The sequence below is a fragment of the Schistocerca cancellata genome, chromosome 7 (genome assembly GCF_023864275.1).
Source record: "Schistocerca cancellata isolate TAMUIC-IGC-003103 chromosome 7, iqSchCanc2.1, whole genome shotgun sequence".
Taxonomy (NCBI): domain Eukaryota; kingdom Metazoa; phylum Arthropoda; class Insecta; order Orthoptera; family Acrididae; genus Schistocerca; species Schistocerca cancellata.
The window spans coordinates 208,434,961-208,455,322 of record NC_064632.1 but is presented as its reverse complement, the minus strand read 5'-3'; positions in this window follow the sequence as shown (position 1 = coordinate 208,455,322).

Genomic DNA, 20,362 nt, shown 5'->3' with positions numbered 1-20,362 from the left:
CTACTTGAATTTGTTCTTAGAATCTCCTCCACTGCCCTGAAACTGTCATCATTGAGAACTACAGTGGCACTTCAAAACATGACATCATTTACTTAGTCTGTTTTGACGCCCGAATGATTCGGACATTATACTGATTTTGTTCAAGATCTGTAAGAAGCATCTACACACCGCAACGAACCACAGATGCACTAAGTGCGTCGGCCAACAAATCTAAAAATGTCGTGGCAAATGTCTGATGCAAATACATTTCATCGAACTAGAAATTAAGTGTTATCAAAACTTCAAAAGAAGCGGATGTTTCAGATTTGTGCATTTTTATAAGTAGCCCCCACCATCACTACACAGCTCATTACAAAATGATCAAAATGATCTACTGTAACAGTAAGGTAAGCCAAAACGTCGTCTTGTCGTCAGCGAAAAATAAAACTATAGCGATAGTGGACTACGTGCCATTGGTTGAAATGGTTCAAATGGCTCTGAGCATATGGGACTTAACATCTAAGGTCATAAGTCCCCTAGAACTTAGAACTACATAAACCTAACAAACTTAAGGTCATCACACACATCCATGCCCGAGACTGGATTCGAACCTGCGACCGTAGCAGCTGCGCGGTTCCGGACTGAAGCGCCTAGAAACGCTCGGCCACCGCAGGCGGCCTACGTACCATTAAGAAAACTTATTACCCCAATTCTTCGCACATATGGTAGCAGCTGTCCTCGTTAATAATAGCTTATAACACATCATCATCTTCACTTCGAGGCTTTTCAAAGAGAGATGATTAATAATTTATACTTAAGAGGATAACAATTATACTGAGAATGAATATTGCAGTAAGTTATTTTGTATAGTCAGTACGATACTATTGTACCGTCAGAAGAGGTCGTCGCTCTTTAGCTTGGGTACCAGGGAAATTTCTCAACAATGAAATATCCTACGTCATCAGGCAGGCAGTTGCGTAGCAACATTGCGATTGCGAATCGTGTTGCGTAAACACATTGTCTGTGCTTGCGTGATTTTCGTTGTGCTATTCGTTGTTTTCTAGAGCGTCTTCTTGGTGAGAAAAGCTCATTAACTGAATACCTGAAGTGCTTTTCGGGAACAGTCTTCCAACAGAGGAACTTCCAAAGCCAGCGTTGGGTGTGACGCAGTACGGAACCGTAAGTGAACATTTACATCTTCTCTTCTTCATCTCTTATCCACACTAACATCCTTTGCCGTTAATGTCACTCTAAATTACTGCTGCTGAGCGCTTTAGCACACACATGAAATCGCTTGTATTTGATTTTATTTGGATGTTTAATCACCCCAGCTACATTTTAACGAAAAATGGAAAAGACAATGTTCCCAGTGATCCGACTTGAGCTTTAGCCTATGAGAGCAGTTTTACAAAATCGTGGGCATGATTTCGGTAACTGATGTAACCTGCTGAACTCTTTATATCCTTCAAATTCCGAAAGGTGTATATGTCCATCATCAAGAGTGTTTAGGGGCTACGTGTTGGCTACATTCTGCGTCATATTACCATAATGTATCGCTTTTTATGTCCTACATGTTATGGAGATTGCCAAGGTTGTTTATATTGTTAATAGTCAACGAAGACTAAAAGAGCGGGATGAAAATTGATGTTGTTGAAAATTTGTGCTTGGTGGTAGCAGGGACTGATATGAATATTGTACGTAAAAGTCCAGACCGGCGAGATGTGAGATAGAGCATATGGGAGGGAGATGGGATGGGATGAGGTGAGGAAGGGAGGGTGTTGGGTTAAAGATTAACTTTTTATTTATCTTAAATAAATCTAAATGAGTTGCTTCAAGCAAAAATGTATATCTGTAGTCAGTAAGCTACATTAAGTTTGTTAGGAAAATTGTCCTATTCAGTTCTCTGTAGCAGGGTGGTGGTGGGTGTGTGTATGGCACTCACGTGAGGGAATGCAGTTGTTTGGTATTTAATGAAACTCTTTCCTCTTCATTAGTCTGCAAACTGAAGCGCTACCAGGCAAACCGCACATTTGACCACAGTTTTATTACGTCGCTTTCTGGCTGTCTCTCTGTCTGTCTGTCTGTCTCTCTCTCTCCCTCTCTCTCTCTTTCTCTCTCTCTCTCTCACACACACTCTCCCATACACTTACACGCATTTCGTTGCAGAATGAAAGCGAGGAATTTATTTAGCTAAAAGGGGCCTTGCCGCCAAAAGGCATATACTCAGTTTTGAATCTGTCAGCAGTGGACAGCCTTAAAACGTCTGACTTCATTTTACATTTACACAGTACATAGAACTCCAGCGTGTCGCAGAAGTTCCGATAAAGTGGACGAAGATGTTTTCTCCTTTAAACGGTCTATCTGCGTATCAACATTATCTTCCCTCTTTTGTACAAAAGTACATTCACAGTGTAGCTAGCTCTTAAATTGATTTGTGAAGTTGGTACCTGAGTAGTGAATGACGCGAAGTGAAGGGGACCAATCATGTGTAGGACGTCGACAGTTGACCACCAACGAGCAACGAAAAGTAAAGCGAAACAAATTGCAAACTTCACAATGCAACATGGGGGCTGGACAGAGTATAATGAAATCCACCTGGTACTAAGGAAATAATGTTCTGTGTCTGTTCGCGCACATCACATTTTGTTCGAGTAGAATCTATTTACAAAAAACTAGTTTCTGTTGTAATGTTCTGACAATTTTCAAGGAATCAGGGCTTTCGTGAAATCTTTTATGTTTGCAGGAAGCTATGGAAAATATTGTATGGATAATTTGTTTAGAATCTGTTTTGGGAAGCGCTTCGGTGACCTCGATGTGTCTTCCTTAAGTTTTATTACAAGGAAATGGTGCAGATACATAAGGGTATTAAGGACTCCACTATTCATCTGTTGTGTGGCAGCGGAAATGAATTACAGTTTATTGCTTCTGACCTCTAAATAAATAATTTTGGATTTTGAATGTTGTTAGTTACATTATTTGTTCACTACTGTATAGCTAATATCTCTGATTACGTGTTCACTGATTTTTAGGTTTTTTGACCTTATGTTCAAAAGTATTCTCTATTTACTGATTATGTCTGACCTCTGGATGCACGAATAATATTCGAAATTTCCAGTAATATGGATCAAATATTTACCCATCTTTGTCCCTGGTTTCCGAATATTTGGTATACGTAACTGACCTACGAATAGTGTGGAAATCCTCACCTCCCTCAGAATTTCGTATCATCACACAATATTTCACGTTCTAAACATACAAACATGTGTTTACATGTTCTTTAATAAGGACCTTAATGCTCTCAGGCGACGCAATATTTACTGCCTCACACGCGTTTCGATATTGTTTCGAAACGCAGCTGAACCATCTGCACGTCTGTCATTGTATTAGATGTGTCGTCTTTGAGAATTATAGTTGCCTCTTGAAATCATTGCATCTTATTTCACAGTTTCTCTCGACGCTCATCGTATTCGAACTCCATCATAATTTTATTCAGGCTTTAAGGAAGGGTCATCTGCACATCGCAGCGAACCAAAGACGCACTCAGGTCGTCGGCTTATAAATGTCAAAATTTCGTGTTAAGTGTCTGATGAAAAAATATTTCTCTCATTTGCTTTCCCAATGTTATTCAAACTTGAAGAGAAGTGAATTTTCGGATATGTTCGCATTCATAAGTAGTTGCCACTATCATTTCACAGTACATTAAAAAATGATTTCAGGTACTCCTGTGGCCAAAGAGACACGTTGTAATCATCGAAGAAATAATTATATGATATGTGTAAGTGAACTGCTTGTTTTTAAACCAAATTTATTACACAGTTCTCCAGGCACCAACGCGTAGCTGATCAAAAAATTATCGGCTTCTGCCAGCATATTAGGTTCATTTTTGGATATTTTCAATATTCTCAACATTTCTTGGCCCTGTCAGCAACTGTATAAATATTTATTTTAAATTAACAACAGCCTCAGATGCAATGTTTACCTAGACTTACCTAGGCTTCAGTTGGGATAACCCAATCTTCTTCAGAATAAAAGGAACTACGATTCGTCCGTAATGGAAACGTCAAAAACTAAAAATTATAATATAGTAATACATCGTCATATTGCAATAACTTATCCGTTGTAGCCGTACTGCGGTCGCGAAGTGGGGCCAAGGCAGTTTCCCAGATACGTTATTGCAATATGACGATGTATTACTATTTTTAGTTTTTAGTTTTTGAAGTTGTCCATTATGGACAAATCGTAGTTCCTTTTATTCTGAAGAAGGTTGGGTTATCCCAACTGATGTCTAGGTAAATCTAGGTAAACATTGCAACGGAGGCTGTTGTTAATTTAAAATTAATATTTTCAGTAAATGCTATTCCTTTACCTCGCTTAATAGCCAACGAAAAATTTGAGGGTGTAAGTTTAAAGCTGAAACTAACGTGGTCAGCAAGGAAAGTGACAAATTTCATAGCTTACAATACATGCACTTCTGACTTGCAGTTGATTTGGGAATTTGTGGGCTTGGCAGATCAGTCACGTATTATACGTATGGTCAGTAAACTGTCTGGATACAGTCGGAAGTAATCGTCGCTATTTGACGTAGGTCCCAGAGGAATTTGTCAACAATGAATTATCGCACAACATTAGGTGTACAGTTGCATTGCAACATTGCGATTGCGAATCGTGTTGCGTAAACATATTGTCTGTGCTTACGTGATTTTCGTAGTGCTATTCTTTGTGCTCTAGAGCTTCTTCTTGGTAAGACAAGTTCATTAATTGAATATCTGAAGAGCTTGTCGAGGAGGGTCTTCCGACAAAAGAACTGACAAAGCCTGCGTTGGATTGACACAATACGGAACCGTAAGTGATCAGTCAACATCTTCTCTCGGTCATCTCTTATCCACGCTAAAATTCTTTGCTGTTGATGTTACTGTAATCTACCGCTGCTGAACGCTGTAGCTCACGCATCAGATCGCTTGTATTTGGTTTCACTTGGGATGTTTAATAACACCAGCTACATTTTAACGAGAAAGACAAAAGAAATCCTTTCCAATACGACTTCAGATTCAATTTACGAGAGTACTTTCACTAAATCGTGGGCATGATTTCGGTAACTCAGGTAGCCTGCTGAGTTCTTTACATTCTTTAAATTCCGGATTTTTTTAATTTTCATTTTCGAGATGGTTTATTGACTTTGTGCCGACTTTATTCTGCATCGTATTAGCATAGTGAATCATGGTATGTCTCACATGTTCTATTTATTATCAAGATTGTGTATATTGTTCATAGCCCAGCCAACGGAGAACAGATAGGTCGAATCAAGAAAAAGTTCTTGTGGTTGATAATTTTTGCTTAGTAGTATCAGGGACCGACATGAATATTATACTAATGGTCCACATAGGTGGACTGCTTTGAGAAAAAAAAATGCAATCCAGTGTTCAGTTAAGCTGCATTAAAGTTCCTAAGAAAATTGTCCTGTACAATTCTCTGGAGAAGAAATATTCTTAGTGTTGCAGCGGTTGGAAAAATCGTAGATTATTGAAAATATTATTTGGCGTTGTAAAATAAATGTTTATTGTTAAACGTAGGGGATAAAGGAACTTATTAAATGGATGTCGCTCGTCTAAGTGCATTATAACGTTGTTAAGGGATAAATTATGTTCTGGTACTGTAACAGGGTGGAGGAGTGTGGGCGGGTGGTACACACGTGAGGGAACGCAGGCCGCTGGCATATGGTCAAACTCTTCCCTCTTCGTTAGTCTGCAAACTGAAGCGCGGTCAGCCAATTCCCCATTCTCTCTCTACCGTACTATGTCACGAGTCATTACACTCATAGCCGCCAATTTTAACGATGGTTGTATTAGGTCGCTTGCTGGCTGTCTATCTGTATCTCTCTCTCTCTCTCTCTCTCATACACTAACATTTCGAAGCAGAATGAAAACTTCGTCCTCGGTCTAACACTCTTTCCCACTGACGCTAATGCAGTTAAGCATTTATTCAACTAATACGGGCCTTGTCGCCAAAAGGTATGAATATGTCAGCAATACACAGGTTTTAGACTTGTTGCTTCATTTTACATTTACATACTCCTTGCAGGTGTAGCATGTCCTTCAGGTTCCGATAAAGAGGACGAGGATGTGATCTCCTTTAAAGGGTCTATCTGTGTATCTAGATTATCTATCCTCTTTTGCTTCTTTTGTGTACAAATACAGTTACAGTTACAGTTACAGTGTACCGAGCTCATAGGTGGCGTTGTGAAGTTGCTAACTGAGTGGTCAATGAAGCAAAGCGAAGACGACCAAACATCCGTCGGACGTCAGTAGCCAAGTGGTAATGAGCAACGGAAACAAAAACGAAAAACGCTGCAACATTCACAATGCAACATAAGAGCAGGAGAGGTTCAAAAAGTCCCAACTGCTACCAAATCAGATGCATGAAAATAATGTTCATTGTCTGCTGGCGCACATCACGTTCTGTTCCAGTAGAAATCGTGCTTAAGAAACGTGTTACTATTATAGAAGTTTTGCCCATTTTCAAGAAATCAGGATTTACCTGAGATCTTTTAGGTTTGCAGGAAACTGTGGAAAATGTTACATGGATAATTTTTCTCAGAATGTTTTTACACGTGTTTCGACGAACTCGGTGTGTCTTCCTTATGGTTTTACTGGAAGAATATGTTGCAGATATGTAAGGGAATTATTTAAGGTGTCTACTTTTTACATGTTGTGTTGCAGCGGAAAGGAGTTGTGTTTTACTGCTTCTTACCACTACATACGTATTTTTCGATTGTGGATGCTGATAATTACATTACACGCGGGTAATGTTGTATGGATAATATCTTGTGATTTCGCGTCCACAAATTTATAGGTTTTCTAACATTATGTTCGAAGTATGCACCATTTATTGGCTAAGTCTTACTTTTGGGTGCATGAATATTATTCGACATTACCGTTAATTTGTATCGAATACCTCCCTCGTGTTATTAATAACTCTACACCCAGTTTCAGCAAATTTCATGAACGTAACTGACCTAGGAACTGGCTGCACTGTCTCATGTCTGTAACACTTTCGTACCATCACGTTCTAAGTATTCAAACAAGTGTGTACATGTTCTTTAGTAAGGGTCTTAATTGTCTTAGGGAACCACTATTTACTACGTTATGCGCAATTTGATTCTGTTTCGAAACACAGCTTCACCTTCTGCATGCATTCCTCCATAATGAATTCACTGTCGTATTGAATGTGTCTTCCCTGCAAACTACGGTGGCTACTTGACACCATCGCTTTGGTTTTTTAGTTTTTTTCGACGCTTACTCCATTACGTCCTAATTTTATTCAAGGTCTAAAAGGAAGCATCTGCATATCCTGACGACCCACAGACCCACTCAGTGCGTCGGTTCATAGATCTCAGAAGTTCTTGGGAAATGTCTGATGCTAACGTATTTCGTACAACTATAAGTTCAGTGTTGCTGAAATATCTAAGGTATCGGTCTGTCAAAAAGATAGTCGTGTAGGTCGACGTCTTGCTTTGAAAGCAAACTTATTACACAATTCTGTAGGCATCTGCGGGTACTGCGTGCGGCTGCACTCAATTATAGAGACTTCTATCAGCACATTAGCTTCGATTTGGGACATTTTCAAATGCACATTATCTTTTATCTTGCTTAGTAGGGAAATAATGAATCTCATTTTGAAATGTTTAATTCGATACTAACATTATCACTGATGAAGGTTACAAAGACAGATCAGCCACGTATTACCTATAGCTAGTAAAGCGCTGCGGTACAGTGAGGAGCTACCTTCGTTCTTTAGTTTCGGTCCCAGACGATTTTGTCAACAATGAAATATAGCACAACTCGAGGGGCCAGATGAGAGGCAACACTGCGATGGCGAATCGTGTGGCGTCAACATATTGTCTGTGCTTGAGTGATTTTCGTAGTGCTATTTTTCGTTCTGAAGTGCTTCTTCTTGGTGAGAAAAGGTCATTGACGGAATATTTAAACTGCTTGTTGAGGACCGTCTATAGATAGTGGGACACTTTACGAAACAGCCAGTGACGAGCCAACGTCTTGTCTCCGTCATCTCTTATCCACACTAACATCATTTGCTGTTGACGTCGAGTGTAAACTACTGCTGCTGATCGCTGTGGCCTCACATTTGAAATCATTCGTATCCACCTTTATTGAGATGTTTATTCGACCATATGCGTTTTACCGAAGGAAACGATCCTTTCCAGTGATCAGATTTGATGTTCATTCTTCGAGAGTAGTTTTACAGTATTGTCGGACAGGGTTTCGGTAACTGATGTACCCCGCTGAATGTTTTGCATTCGGTAAATGCCGGTAGCTTTTTGTTTACTTTATGAAGTGAATTTAGTGGCTACCCGGCGACGTTGTTCTAGGACATATTAGAATACTATATCATGTTACGTACTGCATATAGTGTAGATCATAAAGGTTCTTTATTTTGTTCTGCGTGATTCACCAGCAGCAAATATATATACACAATTAATTTTTGCTGGCCTGGAACATGGGCGTATCCTGCGAGAAGAAGATGGGGCAGTTTTGCCTTCCTATGAAGTAACTGATACCCTGTATCGCCAGCGAGACAGAAAAAAAAGTTCAGAATAAGATTGAAGAAATGGATATCAGTTATTGAGTGCTGTGTAGTGGCATGAATAGTGAAGTCTGTCATTCTACAAACTATTATGAGTCCCGTCCCCATCGCCCTATTTTTGCAGACGTTCTAGATACCCACCTGCTCTGTAGGGTAAATAAATGCTATTTGATTGTTGTGTATAAGCAGTAAATGAAGAAACAAATATTTTGTTCATGTAATGGTTACTTTCGCGTCCAGTTTTGTTTAGCTGCTGCTGAATCTTACAGCTAGTATGATCGTGGTCCATGAGACTTATCTGTCCCGGCCCTTCGTCCAGAGGCAGCGTTGAACATCAGAGAAGCTCCTGCCAATTCCCCTAAGGCTTGCAGACACAAGAGGTCAGGTGCGAAACGTGGCCGAACCACGAACCGCTCAATAGTTGTCCAACACAGATTTGGAAGAAACGTCAGGAACAAAAAGAGTTTCACGTGCCTCGACCTACAATATGGGAGGTGCACCAGTAGCTATTTACTATTTTATTTAACATCGAGTACTGTTGCATTCGCGTTTTTTGATTTAGAAGAGAACGAACTATCCTGTATATTTTAGGGTAAGACACCGGCTAATGAAGAGGAAAGAATTTGTGTTAGAGATGCTATAATATTTGTAGATTATGAAAATGCTTTTGAGAAAGGCATTAGACGAGTGATGTGTCAGATCATGAAAAAAAAAGTCTACCTGGTGCATCTAATCAACTCTTTTGAAGCTGTTACAAAGTGACAAAAATTATGGAGACTAAAGAACTTGTGTAAATAAGTAACAATAAAACAGAATTAGACAAGTATGTAACCTATCTCCAGCTCTTTTCAACTTCTACGTGGGTGACATACTCAGTGCTTGGAAACGCAGTATCAGCATAAAGATCAACAGGGAGAAATGTTTTAATACTCTGCTATAAGCAGATGTTCAAATGACGAGATTTCAGTAATGAAATTAAAAACTACATCCGAAAATTAAACGCAATCTGCTGCACAATTGGAAATGCGCTACAAAAACTAACGGCAGAGAAGAGAAGGATGAAGTTGACAAAGTCATGGCAGTACTTACTATCCTCCATGGATCGTAAACTTAATTTTCCACACAAAATGATTTGAGCAGGCTAAATGACATATTTCCGTAGAGTTATAGCGTGCATCAGGAAATAGCGCCTCATGAATGTAGAGATTAAGAATAAACTGCAAGTTGATTTAGTGTGTAAGAAAACAGATCTTAACAGCAAAAGATGGCGGGGGTATGTTTCAGTACTGTTTATCTTAGCCTGCTGTAGTAAGTTGACAGCAATCCAGTTTCCAGGAATGCTGCAGTCGACTGTTAGTAATCTCAGCTTGGGCTTTCTGTGGCAAACCAGCAATCATTGGAACCACCGACCACGTCTCTCAGCACACTTCAAGGCTTCAGTCTGTTTCTTTCTCTCCCTTCCTCCCTCTCTCTCTCTATCTCACTCCCACCTCATCTCTTTCTGTCTCTATCTCTGTCACGCACACGCACACTCTCTCTGTTTGTCTCTCTATGCCATACATTTACAAACTTTTCGTTGCAGAAAGGAAACTTCATCCTCGGTGATACATTTTCTTCCCAAGGACCTCAATACAGCAAGACGTTTCTTTAGCTAATAAGATCCACGTTGCCTCCAGACTCCAACATGTCAGCATTGCATAGTTGTCATATCTTAAGCAGTTTCTGACTCCTATACTTGCCAAATGCGTAGTCGCAGTGGTAACACCGGTTCCAGTCGGATCCCTGAAGTTAATTGCTGTCGGAGTGGTCTAGCATTTGGATGGGTGACCACCCGGTCTGCCGAGCGCTGTTGGCTATCTAAGGGCTGATGACCTCAGAAGCTAAGTCCAATAGTGGTCAGAGCCATTTGAACAAAGGAACGGCTCCGGTCTCGTAAACTGAGAAACGGCCGGGATAGCAGTGTGCTGACCACATGCCCCTCCATATCCGCTTCTAGCGACGCCTGTCGGCTGAGGATGACACGGCGGCCGGTCGGAAACTTGGTGCTTCCTGGCCTGTTCGGATGGAGTTTAGTTTTCAGACTCCTATACTTGACTTGAGACGTGTTTGTCAACTTACTGATTATCTAAATGTTGAGTTGAGTTCGATTCATGGTTTCTTAGGATTTACCTGTAACATCACATCACCAGAAAAGCACCACTTTCAGGCACATTCCTGTTAGATCGCTTCCTTGTCTGTCAATCTCTTCGATACAGATTTCGCAATTGATTCTAAATTAACTTAAAGTTGACCTAGAGTCTTCAAACTTCCAGCATTGCTCAGACATCTCTGACAAAAGCAATATTAGCTCACTATCTTGTCTGGTGTGTAGCGGAGTGTACGTTATATACCACTGCCATCTGCCCCTTTTTCTGATCCATTCGCGAATTGCGAATTGAAATCGATTAATAAAATTTCACCCACCGAAGAGTAAGAAACAGAAAATAAATATTGAAAGGAAAAATCACTTTTTAGTTTACCACGTATTTAAACCTGACTAAAAGGCATAAAACGATTTCTTGGAAAGTTGTGATTACGCATTTTTAATGTCTATAAAAATACTTGAAACATTTAAAACGAAAATCGTGGGGCATACGCAATACATAACTAATGCATGAATAATTCACCTGCTGACTAACATGAAGCTATATTACAAATGGTCCTCTTTTATCGTTTTTAATCTTACAAGAACAACCACGGATACTAAAAGTTAACAATCACAAATTTTCAGCAGTATTTTTATAAGGATAAGAATACGTACGGGACTGTGAGAAATTATTTTACACTTTTTAGTCCGATTTAATTATGTGGTAAATTCAAAATTCACTTTTATTTAAATAATTATATTTTTGTTTATTTCTCTTGTGAATGTGTTAAATTTTTCAATCGATTTAAAAAACTAGTAAGATCACAACATGTGGTATATTTCAGATATCACGTGACAAATCAAGTGTGTACACGTAGATTATTAGTCATCCTACTAAAGTCCCTTCTGATATTGGGTGCTAATGTATTTTCTGTGGAATATCAAAAAACAGTATAACGTGCTGCGTTTTATTAGTCAGAACAAAGGGTCCAGTGTACACCTTGCAATTCTACTCTGGGAGTGACCTTTTCAAATAGAGGTAGCTACTTCTAAGTTTGTAGGAAATAAAGGTGGATCATTCATTCTCTCTCTCTCTCTCTTTTTATTTCTCCTTTTCTTATTCTGATGGACAGTTAAGCACCATTGCGAGTTAGGTGTACATCAGCATCGCATATTTGGTTGCATCTGCGCGTGCGTTCCTATGAGCCTGAGTGTTACGTTTGAGACCTTTTTCGTAGCCGTAGCTGTGAATCACGTATCATTCAATGGAATCCCCGAAGGACACAAACCGCTAAATACGAGATACGTTTTGAAGAAATTTCATGGAGAGCATGTTAAGTTTCATCTAGCTGCAAACGTAAGCAACGAATGCTGTCTAACGCACTCCACGTGAAAGTAATATAACCAGGCATCTCAGTGTAGGTGGAGTAATCGAAAGTCACTTGCTGCTAAACGTCAGCACTTCTCATTCCGTCCCAATTGAAACAATGACTGCATGAGACGTTAATATTGTTGCCCTCTCTGCTACTCCTCCTCCAAATGGAGGTTGTTTTTGCTAGCTTCAGAAAGGAACAAAGTTAAGTAACTCAGTTACTAGTGAGCGTACGACGCATACAGTCTTAAACAATTACCATCTCGTTATGAGAATTTTTAGAGTTTGTAGGAACTCAAGTCTACATGTTTAAGTATTGGACAACAGAAAGGGAAACTGAAAATACAATCTCGTCAACGGCCGAACTGGTTAACGACGTGGCAGCAAGTCAACATTTTCTTTTCAGAAGAGTTATTTCATCTTTCTCCTCAGCAAGTGGCCTTAGAACAATTCTGGACTTGGCTGAACCGAAATTTTAACTCATATAAAGCCATATATATCGCAAATAACTCAATGCTACCTCACGCAACTATTCCTTCTTGTCGATAGATCAAGGTATCCGCTACATGCTGGACATTCGGCCATTTGCCACAAGTAACTCGTACTCTTTTGGCGCCATTTGTGGGCAAATTCGTGGTAGCCTCTTCACATGTCGAAGTGGCTTTAAAATGGCAGGACAAAGAATTTGTGGAAATTTGTACAGAGAGCGCAAACAAGTCGAGCAACAGTAACTAGTGTGAACCGTTGTTTTTCCTTGTGTTATCAATTGACGTGAAGAACAGAGAAAGAAACGGAAAAGAAAAAGAGAAACGGACCACGTTGGTAAACTACAATGCCGTGTTCTGTCCCATGATATCATGTGTACTGTTCGTACATTGTTGTCAAATGCAAAGCGAAGCCCCTCATACTTTACATCACTTATCTTAACACTTGTTCGGAAACTGTGTACCTGTTTTAATTGGCACTGTATGTCCACACAACCCGACTAGGCTTGAATAATCGATTTGGTTTTTAGAATATTTTGGGTCTACATGTATTATTGTACTAACTAAAACCATTACTTTGGTCAGAATTTGTAAATCATTGATGAGCTAATATTTAAATTTCCTAAAAACACTCCATTATCAGACATTTCGACGATTCTGTAGGTTTCATGTCCTAGAATACTGATTAGTAAAAAATCTTCGTAGGAACCTCTCCCTGTTCTCATTCCAATCTTTCTGACTGTCCTGCAGCCCATAATGGACGCGCTGTGATTCCGTATGGTCAGTACGTGACGTGATATCTATTTTTTTCTCCGCAGATGTTCCGAAGGCTTTTGGGCGTGTTCTGCCTCCGGTCTCGGCGGGAGGCAGAGGAAGACTTTTACGGAGACCTGATTGACGTCGATTTAATTGGAAAGCCAGAGGTGAGGAACACCGAGATTAATTGGAAAAACAGTAATGACTCTTAGGTGCACCCACATTTACTAACATAATTACTTTACATCTCTGATTACTGTAAGACCTTCCGGATTTAGTAAATCTATCTTAGCTACTCGTAGTTATAAATAGGCCATCATAGAATATCAACTATTCTTTTGTGCCTTCGTTAAACGTGCTTGTAGCGCCAATAAAACGAAATATCGTTCGGTTTTCTATACGAATACATCCGCTTCGTAGGAACTCTGTAGCCACTGGCCCACAAAAAATTGTACTTTGTACAGGAAGAATATACTTTAAATAAAAAAGGAGGTTACGCAGGACAATAATAGTCAGAAATCACTTAAGTTTCTGACTTTGAATATTAGATGGAACTATTCGAAATCACAAGAGCTGCACAAGAATTTACAGAATGTGGAGAAATGTCTTCATAAACTGGTTTCTGTTGGTTCCAAAATAGGTAACAATGTAGTTTACACTACGTGTAGTTCCTGCTAGTACAGCATTTATCACTACTGAAGATTCTGTCTAACTTCTGATAAAATTAATGCAAGAAATGTATCAGATCTCACTTATGCATGATGATGATTCGTTAGCTGATACTTGGACAAACTGACTAGGCGGTGAGTTTAGGACTGGCTTAGCCACTTGCAGGTTTTCAAGTCGACTGTTGTAACTGAATGGGCGTACACGTGCTCGGTATCTGGAGTTCCCAAAGCAGAGAGTGGATCCATTAGCTTATTCTGTTTTGCTTATGGAGGATGTTATGAGTGTGAGATGTTAGGTGCCAGTTGGAGGTAGTTTATGTGACTATTTGTACTGCTCGTACTTGGCTGGTTCTTGTGGTTAGACGATAGAAGTTCTGAAACGAATTCCATCTTCTAGAGACCATTTATGAGAGACTTTTTGACTGTGTCTCGGCGACGCAGAAGTGTTTCAGTAGGGGTCACGTTTTAGTTGCGTTGTAGGGAGGTGGGACCACATCGTTTCAGCTTGTTAAACTATTTTATATGCATACAATATCAGCTTTCACGGTCGGTATTATCTTCACTTAAAACTTCCGGGCTGATAGGCCGTGGGTGTTGTATAAAACTCGACCCTGACGTTTCCTCGGAGGATGTCTCTCATAGTCTGAGACGATTCGCCAGGAGAGAGTTTTATACATCGACCACGGCCTATCAGCCCGGAAGTTTTAAATCAAGATAATTTATATGCAGTTTCCTTGGATCCCTATTCTAATTGCAACACATTTACGACCCAGACTCAAGGTAAAATACTGTCCAATTTTTATCTTATGACCGTCTGGAAATCATTCCATGTATGTGCAGCAAAACTAAGACCTTTTTTTCTAATTACTGAATGTTTCAATCCTGCTGAATTTGATACACAAATATGAGAATAATTTAATTAGTGCTGCGATTAAACACTCACGATTAAACACAAACAAAATATTAGACGTTAAATAAAAGTTAGTAAAATAAAACTGTAAATCAACAAATGAATGAATTGTGATGGTGGAAACAAATCTTCCACAGAGGATGAGCGCCGCGCGTTGGCGGCTGCGCTCAGACGTGGACGAGTTGGTTCTGCTGGCAGCGCAGGCGGAGAAGTCCCGGCCACCGCCTGCTGCTGTTGATGTAGCCTGCGGCAAAGTCATCGGGAAGGTAAGGCGGCGCTAAAGACACAACTTTATTGATAACTCGCTACTAAGTGATGAGTTAGATTACATACAACACACACTTTTCGCACACCATTATAAAGTGGCACAAGTTTAGTTAATACTGGAAGATAATAAATATGATCCTTGTCACCGTTAATGATTATGTTTGAAAACTCTTCCGTTTCTTTCGATCACCACAAAAATAGAAAGTTGTTCTCTCTTAATGTACGCTTTGTCCATACCAGTAACCGTATAGACTTATTTCTACTGTTGTTGCATTAGGAAAGTCTTATGTATTTTAATGTGAAGAATTGCTTTTCTGTGCAGGTGAACGATGGCTGGATGATTGTGACGACTGCCGAGATCCATGAGCCGCCTGTGGTGGAGTGTGACGAGGACATCCCGCCGATCCCTCGCCGCCGGAGAGGGTGTCGGAGGTGCTGGGCGGAGAGAGTCGGGGAGAAGACCGTTGTGCGCCCACCTGGTGGCCGGGCACACCGCCTCACTACCCACTAAACGTGTTCATGACGAGGACATCCCACCAGTTCCTCGTCGTCAGAGAGGGTGTTGGAGGTGCTGGGTGAAAAACGTCAGTGCAAAAAGTGTTGCGGGTGTACAAAGTGGACAGGGATAATGACTCACTAACCGATAGACATGTTCGTGAGGAACTGAGTACAGTGGATAGGAAGGACATCCCACCAATACCTCAAGGTTGGGGAGCGTGTTAGAGATACTGGTCAGAGAATGTCATGTGTTAGACTCTTGGGTGACACAAGTTGGATGGTGACAACATCTTTTCTACTAGCCAATGAACATATTCGTGAGGAAGTTAGAACAGTGTATGAGGAAGACACATCACCGATGCCTCGTTATTGGAGAAGGTGTTCGTGGTGCTGGAAGGAGAATGTCAGGGCTGGGACTCTTGTCTGTCTGCAAAGTGGATTGGGATACCGGCTCACTAGCCAATGAACATATTCATGTGGAACCAAGTAGAGTGGTTCAGAAGGACATCCCTCTGATGCCTCGTTATCAGAGACAGTGCTGGAGGTGCTGGCAGAGAAAATCAGGACTAAATCTCTGGTTCGTCTGAAAAGTGATTGGGGACACCGACTCACAGACATTTAAAGTGAATAAATTATTAAATGAATTAATAAAATATCCTTGAACTCAGACTTTAAAAGTACCCGTGTAAAAGAATGTTAATGAAGCTTTAACATCACTGAACTCTATTTAAACAAATATTAAAATAAAATTTATAATTTCTATCAAAAATGTACGATTATTTCTCTCTCTTTACATGTGTGACTTCATTTATACTAATGTTTAAGAATGTTATTTTTTAGATGTCCATATCCCACAGAAATATTATACACAGACTGCCACTACTATCAGTACATAGGATATCCTTATTAATCATGACAAATGGCAAGTAATATCCAGTTCATTTCGTTCATGACCAACTGTCAAACCAATTACACAAGTAGTCCATGTTACCTAACTGCACTGATGCTTAGTGCGGTTCTATTCTTACGTAAATTTGAGTAAATTAAATAGACGTATAACATTACAACACAACTGTGAATGAAGGTGCGTCATTCGCTCGAACGCCTACGACAGAAAAGAAGTGAAAACAGAGGACGGTCAAACTGATTATCGATTGAAACATGCGAAGAACTAAAGCCCGGAAACGATTCGCTTAAAACTCCATTGCTCTCCTCTCAACTTCAGTGTTTTGATTCTACACGTCAATAAAATTAATATTCCATACAAGAATCTATTGATAGTTTCTGATATTACAGGGTACCTAAGGGTTACAAGAGTCACATTTTTTAATCAATCATTGGTAAATGTAGTGTCTGGTTTCGAAGTGTCGCGCGGAAATTCCAGTGTTACTCAAGACTAGTTACACTCGCACTGAAATCTGTCCATTAACATTCATTTAGCATAAAGGCAAAAATGAATCCGTTACACGTAGTAACTAGGAATGCAGCAAGTGGTGTACTCAGTAGTGGGCCTACTGAACATTTAGGAAAGATAATATTCACACACACCATATACTGAAGACTTGAATAGTTGACGTACACAGAAATGGTCATACAGACACATACGAACAGCACTGCACTTAGTGGCAAAAATTAATTACTCTAAGTAGCTGAATTAATAGATACACAAAGAGTATAAGTGAAGTATATACAGACCAAAATATTAATACATTATGAGTACCCGAAGCCACCGGCTTTATCATTATCCTCAACTGTACAACTTTACTGTTTGCACAGCATGGATAGCAGACCGTTCAACTATCCTAATATGCTGTTGAATGTTACGACTGGGCCAGACAACAATGAAGAGCATCCGCGGTTGCCAACACCAACACTATTTTATTCAATAGAACATTAACATAAATTCTTTTGCCCCTATTTCCTTAAAAACCAAAAATCTTACCAAAGTGTTAACAAGAAAGAGTTTCCCATATTACCTAAACTTGTATTTTGTTTATAAAACTTTGGCACTTACCAACAATTCCATTTTTATAGACTTCAAAGTATGTTAAAGTGACTTTGATTATGAAATTTAAATAATGCTATTAAAATTCACCGCAAAGTAGTAGTAAACACACAACAAACGCGTTACGCCCGTTGGTGACGTAAGTTTAGAATAAGACGAAGCTATATGAATACAATTGAGACCTCGCTTAGGCGGTGATAATGCAACAGACAGCATCGGTGGTGCTGAACTGCAATCCACGACCGTTCTGGTATGTGGGCGGATGCCATACAAGGTCAACTACAACGGACTAAAAACTGATCTGAAGATCTCATAGCAGTCCACTCCTTTTACAGCAAAGTAAGGACAAATGCTTGTACAAAACAACTTGTAACCCAACATAAATTGGTATTAACATATGACCAATGACTACACATGATGGTAAGCGAACTATCTGTAGGCTCAACTCAGAATTGCAATGGGCTGTACAGTCCTCTGTATCACCAGAATTACAGTAACACCAGAATTACAGTAAAAGGCGAGAAGAAAGGGCTTTAATACTTCAAAATTATTTTTCTATATGAATGCCCTTAATGACCGCCCTGAAAATAATAGCTTTTATTAAAGTGAGTATCCATATTTTTATTGGCAGTCCAGACAAACTTTAAATGCCCAAAAAAGGTGTAGTAAAGCTTGCCGGAATAATTGCAATGAAAAGGGTAGCTCAACTTAAGGTAAACTGCACTGCTTTTAAGTAGCAGACACGACAAAATTTCAATCTGCAGAATTGTTTCATCAGTAGTTGGTCATAATTTAAATGAAATGAGCATCATCTATTAAAAAAATCTTCACCAATGAAATGTGCATCAGTTATATTGGAATGAACCGCGAAAGGCAACAACTTCAGTGATGCAGTTGAGGGGAACCTGTCTGAAGTACCACGATCCTAAGGCGACTAGCACGTAGTTTACTTTAACAAGCTCACCGAAATACTTCATGAATTAATAGCAAAGGGCAACCAAGGTATCATTAAGCTTAGAGTAGGGAAATTTATGGAGTTGATTATGACCACAAAATTGGCCAAAACGACTTCCTCGTAGAGACCAGGTGCCCAGCCGCCGATATAGAGTTTGATATGTCAGTGCTGAAAGGCGGTAGATGAGTTACTACAAGTGGGATAAGATTTGTGACTGTTGGAACGTTTTGAGGAACTTGCGAATGCCTTAACGTTCCACGTCTGGTGAACCTTAAGTTAACGTACCTGGTGACGAGAGGTTTGTTACATGAGAGTGTGGCTGAGGTACTAGAGATTCAGGGAATGTTAGATGACTTAGGGAGATTGATTGTGTGAGAAAGTTAATGGTCGCGAGTTAGGGGCGAACTGCTGTATAAATACATTCTACACGTCGATCCCCGTGGCGGAACTCACTAACATTATCCTGTGGAGATTAGAATTGCGGTCGCTGCATTGATATTGCCTGTGATTGAGTGGGGAAACAGTCGAAAAGGCAAGTCACGAATGAAATTTGTGTTTTGCAGAGGTTTACCACCTACACGAACTGTTCTTTAAAATCGAGATCATACACTTGCCAGTACGAGAAGCATTTTTGAAACATCAGCAACAGCGGAACATACTGGAAATGTTCAGACTGAAAGGGTCACGTAGACGACTCCACCGAATGTTATAGATTCTTTTCGGTGTGGCGATTCCGGTCATTTTGTGGGCCAGTGCCCCATACAGCGTTGTGGACCTCAGAACAGATGACGCCAAAGACTTGGGTACTCTGAGAGTCGTTCACGATCCAAACGGTGTAACCGAATCAGGGTGGCAACTAGTCAGTACCCACCGTTTGTCTGTGCATACGTCAATCATGAACCAGTCTGTGCTCTAATAAACTCTGAGAGAAAAGTTTGTCTTATCAATACAACTGGTACTGGAAAAGGCGTGGTATTTTTAAGCTAGCCCCCTTGCGAGAAACGTTGCAGAAATGTTGTACTGCCAACAGGCAAGTGTTGAATCTAGGAGGTTGATTACAGGGAAGCGTGGTTTTATGGGATTTTCAGTGGCATGTGGAATTAATATTAGCAGAAGAATTGTCAGATAACTTGTGATTGGGGTGTAATTTTATGCAGCGAAGAGTATTAATTCTTAACTATGCCGAAAAGAAGATTTCATTCCATTTCAGTCTTGTTGGGGTTTTAAGCCGTATGCTGGCCAGTCCGTCCGAGAGGTTAATTACCTCGCGGTACATAACAGTTTCAGGACAGTCATTTGCTGGAGTGTAAAGCTAAAGCTCGGTTAGGAGTACCTGGGTGGTTTTCTGACGTGATGACTAATACACTCGGAATCACCACCAGGATTCAGTATACGATCGGTTTGATGGACGAAATTCTGGTTTGCCAACATCCATAACGGTTGCGCCACCCACAATGAAAATTTTGTGACAGCTGATTGATGCGAGGCTTCGCGTCGGCGTGAAACGGGTTTCCACCACTCCGTATGCATCTCCCAAGTTTCAGGTACCGACGGGACAAGCTGGTAGTTATCGATCGGCAGTTGATTGCAAAATTGTAAACCAAAAAGTCGTCTTAAGATCTGTGCCACTACCGAACTTCCGCACCTGTTCTACTTCCTTTGCGAAGGCACAGTATTTTACCATCCTGAATTTGAACAAGGCCGACCAGCAGATTCCTCTCACTGAGGACACTAAACCTGCAGC